Here is a 17,994-nt window from a genome sequence, read left to right as displayed (position 1 = left end):
AATGAAAATTCTTCCTGGAATGTTCTTTCCTCTACTAGGCCATGATTCCCATAGAACTATGTCCTTAGGCAAGGTATATCTGTGGACAATAATAATTATCTCCCTTTATAAGCCATAACTGACAAAAATTCATTTCCCAAAGCAATTGTTATTGTCTAATAACCCACAGAGAATTACTTTGGAATATGCAGGATGTTAGATGGTGACTGGTCTAATTCATTCATTGTCATTGTCATAGAAAAGACAATCATGGGGCAGCTAGGTGGTGTAGTGGATAAAGCACAGGCCCTAGAGTCAGGAGTACCTGGGTTCAAATCTGATCTCAGACACTTAATAATTACCTAGCTGTGTGGCCTTGGGCAAGCCACTTAACCCCATTTGCCTTGCAAAAAAAAAAACCCTAAAAAAACCCAACAAGAAATGTCACAGGAAGAAGATTGGCCTTCATTCTGTGTCAAAAGAGAAAAGACAATCATGAATCTTTTCTAATTATCATTATTTTTTGTTAAAAATAAACACTATTACAAAGAGATCAGCATCAATTTATATAATGCCTTACAGTATTGCTATAAGAGATATGAAAATATTTTTATTCCTGTTTTTCAAATAGGCAAAAAGTTGAGTTATCTTGCCAAGGTCATATGACTACTGAGTGAAAGGTTTGGGATTTGAACTCAGGTTCTCTAATTCCAATGACATATCCATTATTATATTATATAATATATCATCAGAGGCTTGGTGGTAATGTCGATAGAGTATTGGACCTGGAGTCAGGAAGACACATCTTTCTGAGTTCAAATCTGACCTCAGTACTAGCTCTGTGACACTGTGTGGACAAGTCATTTTATCCTGTTTACTACCATAAGCACATCTGTAAAATGACCTGGAGAAGGAAATGACAATAAATCCCAATCAAGGTCATGAAGAGTCAGAGAAAACTGGAAAATGACTGAAACAATAAAGATTTATGAAATAGGCAAGTCTTCAGGAAAAAAAGAGTAGGTCTCAGCCAGAAGCTTCATAGGTAATTGAATCTACAAATGGGTCAAATCTCTTTCACAGCTTAGCTCCTCAGTCTCAAAATAACAAGGACCATCTAACTAACCAGCAAAAGAAGATGAATAATATTCCAAAAACTTCTGTTCTTTTTATTAGTTAATTATAACTTTTGGCTTGAATTTTACCTAGTATTCTCTTTATTCATTTTTTAAAAAATGTCCTTGCCATTTATTTAAATGACAATCTCCTCTAGTGTCTGGATTGATGACCCAACCTTAAATTGGAAGGCAGGATTAATATGGAAAGGTAGGACCACCATGGCTTTGAAAACCATTGGCATTCTTCCATGATTTTGTTCTCAGCAAGCTACAGGAAGCAGAGACCAGGATTCTGAAGCCAGAGACTTGGCATAGAATTTCAAACAATTATCTCATTTTATCCTTGTAACACCTCCCTCCCTCCTCCTTCTCCCAAATATGTGGGACAGTTATTATTATGCTCCTTACATATGAGGAAATGAGTCCTTGGAGAGTAGCATCGTCCAGCCCTGCCAGCAGAGATCCATAGTTAGTGGGAGAGCCAGGATAAGAACTGCAGCTTCTCAGAGGTAGAAGCCTTCTCAGGCTTCAAGGTCTACATGTCACAGTAGCAATTTCTCCTCTGTAGCAACTCCCAGGAAGTTTCTGCATAAAGCCCACTAGGGAGGCCAGGAATGCTTTCCTTTCTACTATTCCACTTTGCAAGTCTTTTTTCATCCTTCCTGTTCTCTCTCTCTCTCTCTCTCTCTCTCTCTCTCTCCCCCCCCCCCCCCCCCCAAGGCCAAGCCCTTCCACTAATATTGATTCTGTTCTTTTCCTGTCTTGTTAGGGATTGGGGAATGGAAAGCTTTGGATTTGGAGCCATAGAGAAGGTGTTCAAGTCCTAGCAGTGCTACTTACTGCCTATGTGACTTTAGGCAAATTACTTAACCTCTCTGAACCTGGAAGACTAGATCTGTTAAACTCAAACAAAAACAGAATCTTGTGGGCTGCATTATTGACTAAGCTTATGACATGAGCTTATATTGTATTTTTATTTATTTTGTTAAATATTTCTCAATTTTGATTTGGTTTAAGTTAAAGTCAGGAGTGTTGCAGATTTTTGTAGTCCTTGGCCTCAGGGCCTGCCTCTGGACTAGATGACTTCTAAAATCCTTTTCACCTTAAAATCTATGATCCTATAAATTACCTTCTTTTGACCAATCCTTGCCCTTTCCTACCTCCATCTCTCTCTGTCTCTGTCATCTTTCTTCTCTCTTTATCAGTCCCTCCTTTCTCTCACCTACAAATATGATGAGATCCCCTCAAAGCAAAACAAAACAAAGCACTTCACTATCTCATTTCATGAAATTATTTTTCTGTATCTCTTCTCCCTTTCATAGCTAAACTTCTAGAGTAGATTATCAATAGTCTTGCCTCTATTTTCTTACTTCCCACTCTTTTCTTAATCCCAATTATTTTCAAGTAGACTGTACCAGACCAGGCAGAGTCTTGAGGGGCAGGCTTCATTTAGAGGGTGAGACAAAGAAGACAATCCAGCAAAGGATACTGAAATGAGACAGTTTAAACAGAGAAGAACTGAGACACAGTAGAGAAAGAATGTCTAGGAGAGTAGGTGATCAATACTTCAAGAGTGACAAAAGGTCAAGGAGGACTGAGAGAAGATCAATTTATTAAAAGATCATTGACAAAAGAAAAGAAGCTAGGGGGAACAGAGGATAGAGCCCTGGACCAAGAGTCAGCAGACCTGAGTTTAGATACCTACTAGCTGTGGTACCTTGGGCACCTAACTAGGTCACAGTAACAGAATAATATATTTCAATGTGCTTTAAAAAGGGTCAATTAATAGACAGATAAATACTGCTAAGGATGGACAGGATAGAATTTTTATCATTCAACTCAGTAAACATTATTAAGCCTCTACTATGTTAGGGTCTTTACCAAGTACCATAAAGATATAAAGACAAAAATAAGTCCTGTCCTCAGAGAATTAACATTCTACTTGATAGAAACAACATCTTCACAGAAAAATAATTACAAAATACGCATAAAGTACATTCAAAATAATTGAGGAGGGGACACTAGCAACTGAAGAATTGGTGTAGACTTTTTGTAAAAGGTAGTAGTGGCCCTTGAGTTGAGTTTTGAAGGAAGTAAAGGATTCTGTGAGGTGGAGATGAAAAAGCAATATATTACAGGGATAAGGAACAGTCTATGAACAGGAGAAGAGGTGGGAGATATAGTGGCATGGAAAGGGAATAGTATGTAGGTCAGTCTAGCTAGAATGTGGCAGACATGAAGAAGAGTAATGTGCAATAAGCCTGAAAAAGAAAGTTGGACCCAGAATATTAAGAACTTAAAACAAAAAACTTTTTATCTAAACCCAGAAGCAAATGGGAGTCGTTAGAGAATCTTGAGCTAGAGGTAACCTGGTCAGTACTGGGTTTTAGAAAAGTTACTTTGACTGTTACTTGGAGAACTGATTGAAGACCAAAGAGATTTTTAAAAAAAACTATAAAACAATATCAGTAGTGAATACTGAGGGGGGAAAAATTTCAAAAGATTATTCACTATAATCATGTTGAATTTGTATCAGGAATAGATGGATGACTTGGCAACTATATAATGTCAGTTTGCAATGATAAATTAAAATCATACAATTAATCAATAAATGAAGAGAAAAAACTCTTTGACAAAAATAAGAATCAAAATTTGAAAATTATTCCATATACATGGTTAGGTTATGTCAATATAACACAAATGATAATATTATCCATATTAGCTTACAGACATTACTATATCCCAACTACTTTATAAAACTAGACAAAATAATCACAAAATACATCTAGAGGAACAAAAGGACAAGAATCTTAAGAGAAATGATGGAAAAAGGTAGGAATGAAAATGGTATCATTTCTCAAATATATATATATATAAGGAACTGAATCAAATTTATAAAAATAAGAGCTATTCTCCAATTAGTAAATGGTCAAAAGATTAAACAGGTAATTTTCAGAAGAAATAAAATCTTTTAATAGTTATATGAAAAATTGCTCTAAATAATTGTTGATTATAGAAATGCAAATTAAAACAATACAGAAGCATCACCATACCCATCAGACTAGCAAACATGACAGAAAAGGAAAATGAGAGAGAATATGGAAAAATTGGGACACTAATATAAAGTTGGTAGAGTCATGAATTGTTCTAACCATTCTGGAGAACAATTTGGAATTTCATGTCCAAAGGGCTAAATAATAGTGCATATCTTTTGATCTAGCAATACCACTACTAGGTCTATATCCCAAAGAGATCAAAGAAAAAGGGAAAAGGTCTATAAATACAAAACTATTTATGATAGCTTTTTTTGTGTGTGATGGCAAAGAATTAAAAATTGATATGTCCAAAGGGCAATAAAACTGTGCATACCCTTTGATCAAGCAATACCCCATGAAGTCTGCATCCTGAAGACATCAAGAAAAGGGGTAAAAACCCATATGTACAAAAATATTCATAGCAGCTCTTTCTGTAGAGGCAAAGAATTTGAAATCGAGGGGATGCCCATCAATTAGGGAATGTTTGAACAAATTATGGTATATGAATGTGATGGAACACTATTGTTCTATAAGAAATCATGAAGGATGGGGATTTCAGAAAAACCTGGAAAGAGTTACATGAATTGATGCTGAGTTAAATAAGCAGAATCAAAGAACATTATACACACTAACAGTAACACTGTGTGATGATCAACTATGATGGACTTGGTCATTTCAGTAGTACAATAATCAATCCTAAAAGACTTCCGTAGTGCAATATTCAATCCTAAAGGACTTATGGATACCATCCATATCTAGAGAAACAATTGTGGAGTTTAAATGAAGACCAAAGCTTACTATCATCAATTTTTAAAAATTCTTATGAATTATGTTGTTTTTCTCTTTTTCCCTTTCATTTGGATTTGATTCTTCTTTCATAACATGATCAAAATGGATCTATACATGTAGAGCCTATAGCAGGTTGCTTTCTGTCAAAGGGAGGAAGGGGGGAAGGGAGGGAGAAAAATGCAAGACAGAAAACCTTGTGAAAAATGATTGGTGAAAACTGGCATTACATGTGATTGGAAAAACAAATAAATAAAATATTTAAATTTTTTTAAAAAAATTGGAAATTGAGGGGTTGCCCATCAATTTGGGAATGAATGAACAAGTTGTAGTATAAGACTGTGATAAAAAAAAAACAACTTTGAGAAATGATGAGCAGGATGATCTCATAAAAACTTGGGATGTAAAGTGAAGCGAGAAGAACCAGGAGACATTGTACAAAGTAACAACAATAATGATCAACTGTGAAAAACTTAGCTACTTTGACAATTCTGAAAGCTTCATTAAGAAAAAATGCTATCCATTTCCAGAAAAAGAACTGGTGAACTCTAAGTATACATTGAAGCCTAATTTTTTTCACTTTATATTTCTTGCCTTTTTTTGCAACATGGCTAATATGGAAAAATGTTTTTATAACTTCACATATATATAAAGTGTATTCCTTGTCTTCTACAATGAGTAGGGGAATATTTAGAGAAGAGAATTTGAAGCTTAAATTTTTAAAAATTAATATTAAAATAAATAAATAATTTTTAAATTGTAAGACAAAACCTAGTATTACCAGATTATTTTCTATAAAGCAGTAAACAAAATTATTTATTAGGTACTAGTTTTAAAAAAATTAAAAATGGATCAGTGAAATAGACCAGAAAAGGAAGATTAAAAATCAATTAAACATATATTGCTTAACAATCCTACAGATACCAACTGCTAATGTAAGGACTCCTTGGTCAACAAAAAACTAGAAACCATTGTAGCAGAAACTAGGTTTAGACCTATTTATACTATATACCAGATTACCAGATACTATATACCAGATAACTATACCACATTAATTACAAATCCAATCTAAATATAAAAGATTATAACATACAGGACACAGCATACAATATAAAGGTGAAAATAACATTTACAACTCTGGCTAAGGGAAGAATGCTTTCATTTTTTAATTCTCTTTATTTTATGAAACAAAAGCATTTCTATAACATAGTATAATAAAAATATGATTTCACACAAAGGGAAAGAATTCTTAATTAAACAAAGGATGGTGGGCATTGTAGAAAACAAAATTAAGTATTTCAATTAAATAAAATTGAAAGTCTTTTTTTTAAGATTGATCAATCAGGCTTGTAGGAAGAGAAACAGGAGAGCAGAGTCACCAAAAAAGAGAGAGAGTGTCTGGCAGGAGGGAGCAATGGTCAAAAGCATCAAATGTAGCCCAGAGGTCAAGAAAGATGAGGCCTGAGAAGAGGTCATTGATTTGGCATTTAGGAGATTTAAGAGCTCATTTGCAGAGAGCATTTAGAATTTCATAAGAATGGAAACCATAATGCTAGAGATTGAGAAGTGAGTGGGAGGTGAGAAAGTAGAAACAACGAGCAGTTTTTTCTACATGTTTGGTTGTAAAAGTGAAGAGTAATATGACAGCTTGAGGGAAAATGTAATACTTTATAATTTTTTTAAAGATAGAGAGATTAGATCAAATTTGTATGCAAGAGTAAAAGTATGTGGATATGACTTTATATGCCCTGCAATAATATACAAACCTACTTCTCTTAAGAAGGAAGGATTTCTATTCCCTGAGGAAGCTAATGGACTCAGAGCACATGAAATATATTTTCTTTTCTTGCTCTCTCTCTCTCTCTCTCTCTCTCTCTCTCTCTCTCTCTCTCTGTGTGTGTGTGTGTGTGTGTGTGTGTGTGTGTGTGTGTGTGTGTGTATGTGTGTGTGTGGAGACATGATTTATGAATAATTCTGCAAAACAACTTCCTGCATATTTGTGATGAGTTACTTTTTTTGGCTTCTTGGTGGGCAAGGAAGGACAGGGGAGAATTTGGAACTGAAAATAAAAATAATTGTTTTTTAAAAAATAGAAAGATTCCTATCAGGAAGGAACTCTGTCTATTATATAGACAGGTGTCAGCTGTATCCCCAAGAGTTTCTCCTTCATTTGCTTGCTAATTCAATCTATACCCCTGGAGCTGTTCAAAACTGTCTAGCACCCAGGATTTTAAGAATATCTTGCACATTTGTTGTTCATTATTCAGTTATATCTGACTCTTCTTGATCTTATTTGGAGTTTTCTTGGCAAAGATATTAGAGTGGTTTGTCATTTCCTTTTATTTTTTTTTAGGTTTTTTTTTTTTTTTTTGCAAGGCAATGGGGTTAAGTGGCTTGCCCAGGGCCACACAGCTAAGTAATTATTAAGTGTCTGAGGCTGGATTTGAACTCAGGTACTGCTGACTCCAGGGCTGGTGCTCTATCCACTGTGCCACCTAGCCTCCCCTTGTCATTTCCTTTTCCAGCTCAGTTTTACAGATGAAGAAACTGAGGCAAAGAGGATTAAATGACTTACCCAGGGTCACACAGTTAGTAAGTACCTGAGGCCCAATTTGAGCTGATTTCTAGGCCTGATTCTATTCACCATCCTAGCTATCCAGCCTTGTCCATAGCTGGGGCTTAATAATGTTTGTTGATTTGAACTGGAAGAGCTGAAGGGACCTTCCACTATATACAAAGTGGGTTTGGTCTCTGAAATCCCATATTAATTTTTTGAAGTTTTTTATTCTTCACGATATCCCTTTTATCATACACCAACTTACTCTTACAAGCTAAAAGTAATGCTAGAGTAAAAACAATAACTTCTCTTTAGAGAGTTTGACATTTGACAAAACATTTTACTTAAAGTATTTCACTGTATCTTTAAAATGATCCTGTAGAATAGCTAAAGCTAAACCCTAGCAGTAGCTAAAGTGGTACTATCCTCATTTAAAAAATAGGAAAGTGAGACTCCCAGGAGTTAGCTGTTTTGCTCAGAGCCTAGAAGCAACCCCTGGGACTGCCAACTGATAGCAAAGGAAGCTGTTCAGAAAAGGTGCACTGGAGGGGTGAGTCAGCAGAGAAATGCAAGGACATCTAAGTTAAACCACACTCATAGAAGGGGGCTCCTTAACACACCTTATTTTACAGGGGAGACAAGAGTGAAAAATCCAGTCACGTAGGTACTAAGGAACAGAGCTGGGATTTGGAGTTTGGGAAAGTTGTTCCCTAACTCCAAAGTTAGCACTCTTACCATAACTGGAAGGGTATTATACATAAAGTCAGAGGACTTGGCAATAGAGTCCAGACTTTGCTATGAACTAGCTAAATGACCTTAGGGCTATGAACCTATCTGTAAAAATGGAGTTGATTAACATTTGCACTAATCCTACCTATTTCACAGGGTTATAGTTGGGAAGACATCTTGAAAACTATAAAATGTTATGGGAATGTCAGCTATTATTGTTATTGTGATGATTCTAAGCTTCCTTTCCTCTCCCTTTAGCAAAGCAAACTGGTCTGAGTCATTCTTAAAGGGGACAGGGTCCTTCCTGTGGAACCCTTCTGATTAATGAACTGAATAAATGAGATAGCCAACAGTTTGATTAATTTCCTCCCCTGGAACCTGTTCCTTTTATCCAGCAATAACTTTCCACTCATTATTATCCACTGTCGTCCTTGAAATCCTTATGTATCAGATGTACTTAATATTCGTCTTTCTTGGTGTTTATCTCCTTAACAAAAGGTCAGCCTTCTTTCTGTGCTTTGCTGAGCCAAGTCAGACACAGTGAGTGTATTGAATTTTTTAAAAAGACTTTTCCCTCAGAAAATCAATTCCTTCTTGTACTTTAAATGCTCTTGGGAGGATACTATTTACAAGCCATGAAGCTGTTGGAGTTATTTTTCTCTTCTTTGTTCTAGGGACTGTCATTCTCAAATTTTTATTTGTGTGTGAGGAGATAAAGTTCACAAATGAAGATTTCAAGGCAGGCCTAATGTACAGTTTTCTCCAACCTGCTAATATCCCCTTTAAGGCATCTAATGATTTTAATCTTATAAAAGAATCATTCTTTATGAAGTTTAGAAGGGGTCTAGTGACACAGTAGAAAAGAACACTGAATTTTGAATCAGCAGACCTAAGCTCCAATCTCATCTAGGTCATTTATATGCAACCTTGGTCAGGTTACTTCATTTCTGAGACTAAGTTTACTTATTTGTAAATTAGGAAACTGGAAAAATTTCACTACCTATAAGATTATTGGGAAGAAAGTGCTTTGTAAACCATAAAGCACTATAGAAATGTGAGTTATTATTGTTATGATGATGATTTGCTAACCCCAGGTGTTCTCTCCTTTACCCAAATCCTACCCCTCTGTCCTAGTCATGGATAGCTAAGTTAGGACCCATTTTAATCACTTGGTTTTTCCCTAGCAAAATCTATTTTAAATATTTAATATCAAATTAAATGCATTTTATTTTTATAAAATATTTAAAATATTCTAGGTCCAATTTTCTCATTTTTACAGATAAGGAAATTGAAGCTCAGGAAATGTGACTTTTTAAAAGGCACACTTTAAAAAAAAGGTATCTTAATTTTAGATCCTCTCAATTTCCAAATAACCCTCCTCTCTCTCTTACTCAAAAAGACATTCCTTGTTTTGTTTTGTTTTTTAAAAAAGGCACATTGTTTTCATGTCAGGACATTCCACTCTTTTTCAAATATGTTTAGATTGGGGTAATTTCAATTACATACATGATACTGAAGTTTGAATGTGTTTGATGGACACAGGAAATACAATTCTGAAACCTTGCCCAACTATGGAAATGCCTTCAATCAGTAAATAAACAAACATTTATAAAACACTTTAGTCACTGGGGATGCCAAGACAAAAAAGAAAAACCATCAGGGAGGTCATGGTTTAGCAGGGGAAAGTAATAATCAGATACATAGATAGATATATTATATATAAAATTAATAATACAAGTTCATTTTGAAAGGAAAAAGGGTACTAGCTGGAGGGATCCTGAAAGATTTCATATCAAATATGGCCCCTGATCTGGACCTTGCAGGAAACTAGGACTTCTGAAAGGTGGCAGTGAGGAGAAAGTGAGCATTCAAAGGGAATCTGGTCCTGGTTCATCTTTCCAGGCTGCTTACATTATACTTCTCTTCATGGGCCCTGTGTTCCAGCTATAAATCGACCTTTCTGCGGATCCTCAGACACATTATTGCATCTTCCATCTCTGTGTTTTTACACAGATCATGAATAGTCCCCATCCTTGTGAGGCTCTCCTGTCTCCGTCCCTGAAACCGCTTGCTTGATTTGAATCATTTAAAATGCCCCCTCTTCAAGAGAGGGCTTTGCTGATTCTCTCAGGATTTACGTAGTCCATTCCAATCACTTGGCATTTATTTTCATTATTGCCTGTCCTTAATTTTCAATGAATGCATTGTTTTTTCCTGCTGCTTTTCTACTTCCACCCACCCCCAAGAATATAAATCTCATTGAGGTTAGGGACTATCTCACTGTTTAATGCTTTCCAGGCATCTTAATAATCAGCTTGATTGATTGATTGAAAAGAGGGGAAGGAAGAAAAGTCCAGCCCTCTCCCAACACTGTCCATCCTTCTCCATAGCTACTTATAAATTTGGGATCCCTTCAAGTTTCCCCAAAATGCTCATGTTCTTGAACTCTCTTGTTAGTGAATGGTGGGAGATACACTGGATTGGATGTAGGAAATCTGAGTTGTAGTCCTTTCCAAATCACTTCGCTTCTCTGAATGATATATAAAATGAGAGGTTTAGATTAAATTATCTCTGTCCCTTCTAACTCTAATAACATTCTAATCAGGACATTTTCTTAATCAACTTCATGACTTTGCAAGATGGCAAGACTTTTTATTTCAAATACTGGGGATGAATTGGTTGTCTATTGTGAGTCAGATCCACCCTTTTCAACAGGAGGATGGTTTGGCTATGAGGCAGCTAGGTATCAACACAAGTGGAGAGGACCTTAGTCTTAGAGTAAGACTAGAGTTTAAATTTGGACTCAGACTTTTACTAGCTGTGTGACTGTAGGCAAGTCACTTTACCTCAGTTTCCTTAACTATAAATAATAATAGTGCCTAAACACAGCATTGTTGTGGGGATCAAATGGAATAATATTTGTAAAAACTCTTAGCACAGTGCCTGACCATAATAAATGGTATGTAAATATTTATTCCCTTCTCTATTGGTTACTTACTATTTCATTTTTGTCTTTGTATCTCCAGTGCCAGGCAAACAATAAAACTTCATAAATACTTGTTAATTGATTAAAAGCATATGTTTTAGGGGCAGCTAGGTGGCACAGTGAATAGAGCATTGGCTGTGGAGTCAGGAAGACTTGAGTTCAAATCTGACCTCAGACACTTAATAATTACCTAGCTGTGTGACCTTGGACAAGTCACTTAACCCCACTGCCTTGCAAAAAAACCCTAAAAGTTGCTTCTAGCTCTGACAGTTTATGTTCTATGGTAGTATTATTATATTGGTGGTAGTAGTATATATGTATATATATATATATATATATATATATATATATATTAGAGTCTAATAATAATAATAATTTATACGGTGCTTAAAGGTTTACAAAGTGCTTGACAAATATTATTTCATTTGATTCTGATAAGAATCCTGGGAGTTAGGTACTATTATTACTCCCAGTCTATAGATGAGGAAACTGAGGTGTACAGAAGTGAAATGACTGGTCTAGGGTCACACAACCAGTAAGTACCTGAGATCTGGGACTCCTTGACTTCAAGTTCAATGTTCTATCCATTGCACCACCTAGCATCTACTACAATAATACTGGAAAAACCCAGGACCAACAGTAAACTAGGTGTAAGTCTGGGCATCAAGTAGTTCTTTGGCCTTGAACATGTCAGCTTTCCTCCTTGAAATGACTCAGTTTTCCTCATTTTACAAATGAGGTTTCAGGTCTATGCTGAATTTTCTCCACATAGTGATTCGGTTCCCTCTGAACTAGACCCTTCCAGACATGGTTAAATCCCTGCCACACCCCATCATCTGATTAGCCAGCTGCACTTCTACTTTGTGGCTATCTAGCCAGACCTGTGATTAACACTTCCTTCTCCAGGAAAATAGAAATCTATTCCCTACCCCTTTTCTTTTCACCCATATTGTACAACCTCCCACCAGGGTTCTTATTAGTGTCAGACCAAAGAAAAAGAGTCACTTCTATATTTTCTGATCAAGAGAAAGAGTTTTCCAAATTCTGGGTTGTGAAGCAATGGCATTTTCAAGTAAAATTCTCACATATATGCATTCATAAATATTTCAGTGAGAACAGTCCAAAATGAATTAATCCAAGCTCAGAGAATTGACTTTAATTGATGGGTTAATATATCCCCCTGTGGCCCATGGGTAATTATCCTTCTTCCTCTCCTTCCCCTTGCCAGGTGGCCACTGCCTCACTAAAACAAGAGGGCTGGAACCCATGCCACCCCCTATTAACTCAGGGATCCATGGAGGATTCCCCAATGTGCCAGTGTGTGTGTGATACTCCTTCAATGAGTATCTCAATACATTTTCCCATCTCTAGTCTCCCCCCAGTACCTAACATAGGTGTGCATTTTTAAAGATTGAAGGGGGGCAGTGCAATGAAGTCAGTTCATTCACTTGCCTTTCTACCTTACCCTTTGCCTTGGTAGCACTGTGGTGCAAAGGAAAGAGTGTTGGATTTGGGGTCAGCAAAGAAGCCCAGGGTTCAAATCCTAACTCTGCCATTTACTTTCCATTGGACCTTGTAAAATCATTTAAAGTCTCTGAATCTGATTTCTCTCAGGTATAAAATGAGTTATATAGATGAAAAACAATAGTCTCTGCTCTCAAAGAACTCAGATTGCTAGAGGAGAAAAAAACATGTAGTCAATAAGGATAAAATAAGGTTGAGGTGTGAAAGTGGTAATGAGGGGCAGCTAGGTCGAGTAGTGGATAAAGCACTGGCCCTGGAGTCAGGAGTACCTGGGTTCAAATCTGGTCTCAGACACTTAATAATTACCTTAGCTGTGTGGCCTTGGGCAAGCCACTTAACCCCATTTGCCTTGCAAACAACCTAAAAAAAAAGGTAATGAAAAGATCTAAGCAATATGTTTTAGGAACAGAAAAGGAGGGAAGAAATACACTCAACTGGTGGCAACTGGGGAAAGAGAATACCTAAATATGAGCCTTGAAGAAGAAAGATTCACTAGGCAGAGATGAGGAAGGAGTGCATTTTTGTCATTAGGACTGATCTATATCAGTGTGGTCAGAGTCAAATAAAAAGGGAGGGGGGGAGGTATCACTGAACCATACTCAAGGATCCCTATAAGCCACATCTCTGAAAACCACATATCAGCATTATCTATGTTCTGTTGTATTTTTACTTATTTTATGAAATTTTCTCCAATTAGATATTAATCTGGTTGGGGTAGCCCCTGGGAGTGTTGCCTGCCCTAATAGACTTTCTCAGCCTGTTTGAAACTTCTGGCCTAGATAACCATGAAGATGACTTTCATCTCTAAATCTAGGATACAGGTCAGAAGAAATACAAAACAGAAATTACTGATTGATTAATGTTGTTTTGTAATTTTATTGAATATTTAAGATGTGTTTGTAATAATACAATTTTGTTTATAATAAATACTAAGTGTTGAAATTGAAGAAATAGAATGAGTTATGAAAATTATGTAGATTGACTATTTTGTTTATAAAAAAGATCATTTCATAAATGATGTGAACCCTACTAAAATATTATTCCTTTTTATTGATATTTTGTTTTTCCAAATACATGTTATAAAAGTTTTTCAACATTCATTCATATGCATGTATTTTCTTTTAAGTTACAAAATTTCCTTCCACCCTGCCTTCCCACCCCCTCCCCTTACCAGCAAACAGGTGAATATTGTGCATACATTTTTGTGTTAAACATGCTTACAGATTAGTCATTTTTGGTATGAGGAATTAGGATTAAAGGAAAAAGATACATAAGAGATTTTTTTAAAAAGTGAATGTAGTGTTCATCAGATTCTAAAGGGGTTTTTGTTCGTTTGTTTTGTTTTGTTTTGTTTTTCTTCCTCTGGATGGGGATAGCATTGTCTATAGCTGGTCTTATAGAGTTGTCCTAGCTCTCTGAACTGCTGAGAGGAGCTGCATTCATCAAGGTTTGATCATCTCACAATGCTGTTAGTGTGTACATTGTTAGGTAGTATCCTATCCTACTGAACACAAAAATCTTGAGCTCAATTTTTAAAATCTGCTATTTCCCCTCACTGCATCCTCTCCACAACATCTGTTCTTGCTGTGATGTGTTAGCTAAATTTGTCAAAGCAGGCACATCAAAATTGCTGTTGACAAAATCACTCCATTTCCACATTTCAGACAACTGGGGAAATTCCTATCACCCTCTAAAATCCCTGAGTCACATCGAATGGAGAGAATCTTTTCAACAGATCCATGCTTTAAGAATCTATGATTCTTCCTAACAATCAGAAGGGACTGAAAACAACTCTACAACAACAAAAATCTAACCAGATTAATGATTATTCCTTGCTACCTGCCTACACATACTGATTTAAATCTACTTTCCTAGAATATAAGAGCTGGAAGAGTTTTGGAGACAAGAATGAGTCCCAGTCTAAGATTGTATAAATGAAAACCTTAGGCCCAGAATCAGGAAATTAAATTAGTATGACAAATTAATATAGAACCAGGGTTTCTAAGAGAGTCAGAGAGGCCTGGTCATTTTTATCTTTGGGACTACCTATCTGAATTCATGACTAGCATCTGTAATTTTGTTAGCTGGGGGAACTAACTACTCATATGGGAGAAACTTTCACTAAAGATTCCATTAAAGATTCAACCTCTAAAAGAGTTTTGTCACTGGAAGAAGAGAACCTGGGTTCAAATGCTGCCTCTGATACTGTCTGCATGACCTTGGCCAGGTTACCTAACTTCCATGGGCCTTGGTTTCTCATCTTTAGATAATGTTGGTGATCCCTTCCAGTTTGAGAGCTACCTTAATGAAGACTTAGTAAATAAGTTCTAGGGAGTTGCTGGGGGGGGGGGGGGGGGCGTTAATAGCAACTTCTTATTCGGTTGTGTCCAACTCTTCATGGCCCCTTTGGGAATTTTCTTAACATAGATGCCGGAGTCGTTTGCCATTTCCTTCTCTAGCTCACCGTACAGATGAGGAAACTGAAGTAAACAAAGTGACTTGCCCAGGGTCACACATCTGGTAAATCTCTGAAGTCAAATTTGAAATCAGGTCTTCCTAATTCCAAGCTCAGTCTTTAATCCACTATTTTAAGCTATTTCTAAGTTATAATTAGTATGCACATATCCAAAGATAAATATGGAGCATCAAAATAACCCATTAAAAATTTTTTTTCATTTAACAAATGCTGTTCTCACTTTTCTGTCAGAGGGAGCCATGGAATAGAGGGATAGGAAAACCTGGATTTGAATCACCAATTCTCATCTATTCTGAGCAAATCACATAACCCAGGGCTCTAGGTACCTCTCTGAAACTTATGGAGGAGATACTGTTAGGTATTAGTAGAAGAAGTTACAGCCACTAACATAAAAATGGTCCCTTTGCATCTCTCTATCCATTACACAAAATGCACTAATTTGGGGGGAGATTTTTGCACAATGTCACAATTAATGCTAAACATAATATAACTGAAAGACTCTTATCCCATAGCTGAATGGTGATAGTTCTTTAGTTGCCAATTTTAAAGCCCCTTTTGGAGCTTGAAGTTCAGAAATCAATTGTCCTTCTGGATTTCTACTGATTTAGCACAGGCTAGGACTAAATCATAGGGACCCCAGGCCAAATCCAACCCCAGGAATACTCTAAATTATACTATGATCTCTCCCTTTAGTCCAAAATTTCCTTTAAAATAGTTTTGTTGGGGGGCAGCTAGGTAGTGCAGTAGATAGAGCACCAGCCTTGGAGTCAGGAGTACCTGAGTTCAAATTCCATCTCAGATACTTTATAATTGCCTAGCTGTATGACCTTGGGCAAGTCACTCAAACTCATTGCCATAAATATAAAAAAGAAAGTATATACAAAATAAAACTTATTTCTAGTAGACTGTTGTTCCTAACAAGTCTATTTATTTGCCCCCCTCCCCAAATCAAAGATAGGGAGGGGGTTTTAAAAAGACAGATCCTATGGAATACTATTTTTCTCTTTTTTTCCCCCTTTTTCTTTCTTTGAGTCTTCTTGCATAAAAAAGACTAGTATGGAAATATTTTACATCATTGTTGTTTATCATCTCAGGGAAGAGAAAGGACATAGAATTTTGAACACAAAATTTTTTAAATGCTAAAAATTATTTTTACATGTGATTAGGGGAAATAAATATCATTTTAAAAATACATAATTAGGAAAGGTTTGACAAAAAAATGAAAATAAAATACAACATATGAAAGAGATTCCCATGTTAGAGCTTCCAGAAATGTACTAATTCACTCTCTGTAACATCCCTATCCCCCCAATGAAGTCAGTAGCTATTACTCTGAACTAATGGACCCTTCCAAGAGCCTCCTTTTCCATGAAGAAAGTCCCCAGTGAAGAGGGATCTGTACCTATGGTGTTCCCATGATCTTATCATTCAACCAAACTTTTCTGAATCTCCTCTGCTATTGCCCTTGGACTCCAGGTAAGGAAAAGCAGAGTAGGAGTATATGTAGATTCATTAAGTATAGACAAAGAACTCTTTTTTGGGAACAAACATGATCTTCCATGGGAAATAAGTAAATCTGTTAAGGAATTAAGCACTATGATACAGGTCACTTTCTGGATGAAAGCTATGACCAGAATTTTCCTACAGTATCTTCATGTTCTTTTTAATATCTTCATATTATATACACACTCTCCTTCTCTATGAGTTTTAGATGTTCTGACTTCTAGAGCCTAATTTCTTCTACTCAGTCACTCTACCAAAGGCTTCAAGTTTATTTTTTCCAATTACATGCAAAGATAGTTTTCAAACTCAACTTTTTAGATACATACCCTGCCCCTGCTCCAACAAATTCATAGGCTTCCTGAAAGAGGGGGCAAATGGAGTCATTTTGAAAATTTTTCATTCATAGAGTCACATCCTCAGATTCAGACAGTGCCTTTGAATAGTTGTATTTGGGACCATGAGAAGAAAGCAAAATAGTAAATCCCACATTGTCCTTTTTCCAAACAATTACAAACTCATAAAATCTAGATTAGAGATCACCTAGTCTTATCTCTAACACAATTCAGAAATCTCTTCTCCAACATGCCTGTTCAGCAGTCATCAGAGCCATAGTCATAATTGTATCTGCAGAAAATTTTGCTTAGGAGGAAATCAAGAAAGGAAGATATGGTGGTCCAGAGAACAAACTCACCACTTAACACAGTGGGAGGTATTAGGTATCCTACTGTAAGATAACAGTCATAAAAGACAACAGAGTACCTGATACAGCTATGTCCAGAGTCCTGCCCTCTGGTGCTGCTCTTGTGACTGCCAAACTCCACTCCTACCTCCCATAGTGTTAAGGTAGGATCAAACTGGACATGTCAGTACAGTGAGTCAGTATAAATCACCTGGTGGTCATCCAACCTCAGTTTTCTCTCTACTTTCATAATCAACATACCTTTCTATGGAAGAAGGAACTATTCAGACTCTTCCCTCCTTCCTCCTCCCCTCAACAACTACTCAAACTTTGAGATATTCCCAGGCTTAGGATAAGGCTGGCATATACCAAATAAAGAAGTAGTAGTCAGAACAGTAGCCACTTTTAAGTTTCTGCATATCCAAATGACAAGGCTTCCAGTTTGAGTTCCTACCTTGGAGTTGGAAGAAGGCCTCCAACATGGAAAGTACCAAATGTGCTTGGATAACATCTACACTAAAATCACTGGGTTTCCCTCATAGAGAATTAGAGAAGGCAAAGAAGAAACCTCCCACTTAGTGATCAACCTTTTCCTGAAGGGCTGGCCAGACTGCATGATCAC

At 36.4% G+C, this 17,994-nt stretch overlaps 1 protein-coding gene across 7 annotated transcripts in view; it reads right to left on the bottom strand.

Moving 5' to 3' along the window:
- GRID2IP (Grid2 interacting protein) overlaps positions 1 to 17,994 on the bottom strand; it is an 898,914-nt gene that overhangs the window by 81,774 nt on the left and 799,146 nt on the right. The gene's annotated exons all lie outside the window — the stretch shown is intronic.

Source organism: Macrotis lagotis, chromosome 8, assembly GCF_037893015.1.
Source record: "Macrotis lagotis isolate mMagLag1 chromosome 8, bilby.v1.9.chrom.fasta, whole genome shotgun sequence".
Taxonomy (NCBI): Eukaryota; Metazoa; Chordata; class Mammalia; order Peramelemorphia; family Peramelidae; genus Macrotis; species Macrotis lagotis.
The sequence above is the reverse complement of the archived record's forward strand: the minus strand, read 5'-3'. Positions and strand labels throughout refer to the sequence as shown.